We start from the raw sequence: 6,000 nt of genomic DNA, 5'->3' as shown, positions 1-6,000 counted from the left end.
GGCAGTAAGTTCAGCAGCTAGGTCCGACTGTTGCTAGAGAGAGTCACGTGAGAGTTCGAAGGTTATAGTCAAGACCCACAATTTGTCATAAGTGTGGGGTGCATCTTTATTAGAGTTGTATTTCGATGCAAGGAAGAAATATTGTTCCGATTGACACGACGTGGTTGACACTTTCCCACGTCATGGTTATTATACATTGCATCTAATTGCAATATTTTGTACCACATTTTCGAAGATGGCGGTCTTGATTTTATTTTTCGGCGAATTTAGAAGCAGCAGTTCCAGTTTTCAGTTTTTCAGCAGTATTTGAAGCAACCTGTAGCAGCCCCATTCGATCTCGCCACAACTACCCAGGGGAGTCTGTTCCTTTTTCTCCCTTTTTATGTTCTTAATTTTTTAGCATACAATGAGGGCATTGTATGAAATAGGTGTGGGGTAGAGGGTCGGTAAAAGTAAATTATAAAAATGAAATAATAGTTGGAAATTGCTAGATTTAGGGAAAAGTAAATTATAAAAATGAAATAATAGTTGGAAATTGCTAGATTTAGGGAAATTTAAAAATTTAAAAGAAAACTTGAAATAATAGTTTAATTTAGAAAAATCTAGTGATAATTTAAAATTTTGCTAATATTGTATGAGATGATCTGATGAGAACTCAAATGTTTAGTTGAGCCAATACACGTTATAGTGCATTTGTGGCTTCCCTTATTTTAGTGAAATCATGGAACAAAAACATAACCCCGCTCGGTTTGAAGGATGCAATATGTTTAGCAGCCTAAACCTGAAATGTATCCAGGAAAATTATTATCATTAACCAATAAAGGTTGAGGTTGAGCGTCTCTGCTTAAGCATGTAGGTTTTGAGTGAAAAAAGAGAGGTACATGTAAAAAAAAAAAGAGAAAGAATTACGAAAAAGTTTGAAGAATTTTGGAGCAAATAAAGTGAAGATCAAAAGATCAAAATTCTGAAGAAATCCAAAAAGTTGAAGATACCAAGAAATCAAATCAAATAAGGTGTTGAATTCAAAGAAATTGAAGATCAAATTGTCAGAGAAAGTGAAGAATTCCTAAAAAGCTCCATAGTGGTATCATAAATTGTAATTCTAGATTATGTATGCTTAGGTTGCTCAACTAAAAAATACCTTGAGGTTAGGAGGTTTTCTACGGATGGATTCGGAGGGTTGCATAAAATGAGCATTGTTCGGAAAAAGTGGGCAAGTGTTTATGAAGATTGTGAGTATTTAAAGTATGGGGGGTACTTTAGGAAAATTTTAGACACAAATGCATGCGTTGAGGTCTTGGCATAATGGCTGAGTTTTAAATGGATTGTTTAGTGCGATATTGGTAAAATAAAAGTAAATTTGCTTGGGGCAAGCAAAGCCTAAGTGTGGGGTATCTTGATATGTGTATTTTTATATATATTTTTATTCACTTTATCTTAATATTTTGGCCTTATTTATTCTATTTTAGAACTAAAGAGTACTCATAATACTTTGAATTATGTTTTGCAGCTATTTGTTGTCAATAAAGCACAAGAGAAAAGACTGAAGCGGAAACCGGGCTTAGAAGCTAAAAGAAAGAAAAGGGTGCTGAGGTAGCGAGTACGCCCCGCGTACCTTAAGAGTACGCCCCGCGTACCTGCTTGCATCGGATAGACTTGATCGCATGATTATCCATAGTACGCGCTGCGTAATCCTAAGTACGCCCAACGTACTTAGGTCGGCCACAAAGATTATAAATGTCGATTTTTAGCTAACCAGGAGGGGGGATTAGACTTCTAACCTAATTTAGTCGAGAATTAACTTCTGTTAAGCCGTTTTGAGGGTCTAGAAGGCGGCCGGAAGGCCGTTAAGATAACGGGAGCAGAGATCTGAAGGATTGGAGAGCGGATACATGTCGGTAATCATATGGATTGCTAACGTGACCATGTTTAGCACTTCCTTATGGTACTTTTTGTATTTAGTTTCTGATTTGGGTGTAAAAACCTTTTACCTTGTGTTTATGATTGAATGAAGTTTTGATTCTTAGACTAATTGTTATGTTAAATCATTTATTTGTGTTTAATTTATCTTGCCAAGCTTGTTCAAAGATCCTCATGTGTTAATGATGATTATTTGCTGTTAATTGTTAAGTGAATTAAGTTGTATGAAAACCTGCTTGATTTGCTTGTCTCTTATGATTTTTTGATGACCATTGAGATTATAAGACTAGAAATAACGAATGTGAAACTAGGATTAACTTGGGAATAAGTAAGTTAATGTGTGAGCCTTGTTTGATGACCATCAACAAGAGGTTAATTAAATGTTTAAATTAACTAAATTTACAAGTCTTGCTTGATACGAACTGAACACTAGGAAGCATGTTAGTTTAACCAATTGATCACTGATTGAATTGACTTATTTGCTAAAGGATTAGTTATAGTGAACACGAATCTAATCATTTTAGGAATCGGTGAACATGAATAAATGAATTTGTGTATGCAATTGTTTATGTTCTCAAGGTGGAATTAGTCTAAACCAAAGTACCTAAAGAGATTTGTTTTCCTATTAGTTTATCGAGAGTAGTCAATTAATTGTTAGTTTGAGATTTATTTCTTTATCCTTCTCGTGTAACTTGTAACCTATAATTAAATATATTAAATTAATCCACCGTTCCCTGTGATCGACACCCGACTTACCTAAGCTATACTATAATCTGACTAGGTACACTGCCTATAAGTGCATAGTTAGTCTAAGTTTGTTAGGTTATAAATATTAAAATTAATGGGTACTTTCGTGCACATCAGATAGCCTCGATGTCATAGTAGGATTTGAAAGACAAGGGGATTCGAGGGTTCTTCAGAGCAGGTTAAAGGAATGTATTTTTCTCTCTGTCAGCTTATCCTATGGTTGACTTATATGCCATTTGCATACCTTGGATTTAGAATGATAAATTGGAGATCGTTCCCCTCTAGATCAGGTTACTTCAGATGTAGTAACTGTAGTATGTATGTGCAAGATTCAGTAGTTCCTCACTACTCGCGGAAGGTGTTAGTCGGGTATTGATCAGTTATATTCTCAGTAGTGACAATCTAGAGCTTCTAGTAGAGTAGTTAGCGGTCGGTAAGGAAGTGGGTTACAGATGTTCACCCTAAGCGTAGATTCTCAGGATGCAGTCACTAAATCAAATATAGTTAAGGATGGAAGGGTGCTCAGTTAGTTAGCAAGAATGGATCGGATCTGGCAAAAGTTAGTTGGAGCGTTAATAGAGGTAAACATTGGCGAACAGCGAATCGCGCTTGTAATTGAAGGAAGGTTGGGGAATCCTTTCGACCAATGAGCAGTAAGGAGTTGGCCGGATCCAAGTGGGGGAGAACCCTTCGATTATACAAGGTTAAGAGTACGAAGACCCATAATGAGTACGCGGCCTCTGAGAAGAAAAAAGAGTAGCACAACGATGGATGGATTGAGGAGTTCAGGATTGGGAGTTTGAGGAACTTCCCAACAGTTAGTTCATGTAATTAAGATGGTTAGTAGCTGGTTAGGAATCCAGGTTGAAGGACCGCCTGTAGGAGTCTAGTGAGTCGAAATAAGGATCTTGAGAATGGTTAGCAAGAGATGCTTCCGTGTTAGTAGTAGTGATGTAAGTCTGCAGGGGTAGCCATAACATTCACTAGCGGTAAAATAGTAGTAGTAGTAGTGTCGTAAGTCTGCGGGGGTAGCCGTAGCATTCACTAGCGATCAGATAGTAGTAGTAGTGTTGTAAGTCTACGGGGGTATCCATAGCATTCACTAGCAGTCAGATAGTAGTAGTACTGTTGTAAGTCTGCGGAGGTAGCCGTAGCATTCACTAGCAGTCAGATAGTAATAGAGTGTTGTAAGTCTGTGGGGGTAGCCGTAGCATTCACTAGAAGACAGATAGTATTAGAGAGTCGTAAGTCGGCAGGTATAGCCGTAGCATTTATCGGGTTGGTGGGTAGCATGAGCGCGTTGTTTGGATGGGGTGGGCGGAACAGTAGTACCCACTAGTTCGAGTGCTGTAGTGAGGATATGGGAATCCACGGGTTAGATTTCGGATTTCCCAAATGGTTCAGTTATGGTTAAGTCGGCAATTCGACAGTTGGATCATCACCACAGTTATGAGATCAGGGAAACAGTGGACCGCTTGGGATCATGTATTTTAAGGGCTACCCTTAGTCTGGGAGCCATCATTTTCAGTCTTGGATTTGGTGATGTCAGGATTCGACGTATGGACCCAATCGGTTGGATCGGGAGGTTGTTAGGGTCACAGTGACAGGATGACTAGTGGAAACTAGTTCCAGAGAAAGATTTCGTTCAGAAGTCGTGGGAGCGACTAAGTGAGGAGTCCTTGGGCTCCATATTTGAGTTGGAATTTGGTGTTACAGATAACCGACGAATGATCGGAGACCAGGAAGGTCTTGAGATATTTTGGGAAGCAACCATATTGCAGTTCAGTGTTTCAGTCAGTTCAATGTTTCAGGCAGTTCAGTGTTTCAATTAGTTTAGTGTTTTAGGAAGTTCAGTGTTTCAGTCAGTTCAGTGCTTCAGTCAGTTTAGTGTTTCAGTCAGTCCAGTGTTTGAGGCAGTTCAATGTTTCGGATAGTTTCAGTGTTATGGATAGTATTAGTATGTGTGTTGGAATGAAGTGCTGAAGGTATAGTTGGTTGATTTTGAAATGGCAAGTCCCTCTCAGCAGGATCAGTTGAGTCTTATGCCAAGTATGAGTGATCTGCAAGGATAATTAGGCAGGTTGCCTTTATCTCAGGATGGAAGACTCGAGTATTAAAAGTTGAGTAGTCAGATGAGAGATAAGCAGGCTGGTTCCTGCATCATCGATTCAGTATGAGCGGCAGAGTGGATAAAATGGTTCTAGATAGTCGAAGTATCTTCTGAAGTCGCTGGAAGCGACTAGGAGACTGCGATTGGGGTGTAGTGACCAGTGGGAGTCCGGTAGCCCAGATATCGGTATATTAGTTGGACCAAGGTGGTCTCAGCGCATCCGGTAGGCGGATGAGGGGCAACAGAATTTTCAGTCAGAGGTAGTAATGATAAGGGAAGTATGGTAAGAGGCAGCAAGTTGCCAAAGGGTGCTACGCCTCTCAAAGTAGGGTTAGATAATCTCATAGGGAGGTTTTGACCTTGTTTCACAGCTCTCGTATGAGTCTTAACCGTCACAGGGATGAATCTTGCACTTGAAGGATTAACTGATCCATTCATTGGGACGGGTGCTCAGCACTAAGTTATGGAAATAAGAAGCATTTAGTATGTACCAGCAGTAGTGACCAACACTGAGAGTTGCTGGAGTGATGGACATCGTGAAGGGTATGATCTTCACAGTAACAAAGGAGGTGAATAGCTAATTAAGGCAGCCTTGGGAAGGCGAGAGAACGCATGAGGAAAATAGAGTATACCCCAAGAATGCTTAGCATAAGTAATCAGGGAGTACCAAAAGTATTGTTAGTTGAACAGGAGGTGTTCTCGGGAAGGTTGAGGATTAGATTTTACTCATGGATTTTAACAGCAAGGATTAGGCCATCCAGAATGACCGGACAGAAGACCAAAATGGTTAGAGTCACCAGGCAGTGTTTTGGAGGTGGAATGCAAGCCAGTTGGACATAGCGAACTTTGAGGACAGAGTTTAGTTTAAGTGGGGGAGAGTTGTCACACCCGAAATCAAAAAGGCCAAGAAAAGAAAGGAAAACCATAAGTTTAAGGGGTAGACTCGTCAAGTGCAAGGAAGAACTCGACGAGTCGGAGCGGGTTCCATGCCGCAAACTAAGTGACCGACTCGACGAGTCGGGGTTTGGACTCGGCGAGTCTAGTCTAGGTTAGGAAACCCTAATTCCAGGACTTGGTACCCTATTTAAGCATCTTATTCTCTTCCCTAGGGATCATTTGCGGCCCCTATAGTCCAGAACCCCATACCCTAGCCACCATAACCATTTTTGGAGCAAGATCTACCCTTGGTGCAGTAATTTGAAGCTTGGAAGAGAAGAGATTCA

Source organism: Lactuca saligna, chromosome 3, assembly GCF_052625555.1.
Source record: "Lactuca saligna cultivar CGN05327 chromosome 3, ASM5262555v1, whole genome shotgun sequence".
In the NCBI taxonomy this organism is placed as follows: domain Eukaryota; kingdom Viridiplantae; phylum Streptophyta; class Magnoliopsida; order Asterales; family Asteraceae; genus Lactuca; species Lactuca saligna.
Note: the sequence above shows the minus strand (reverse complement) of the source record.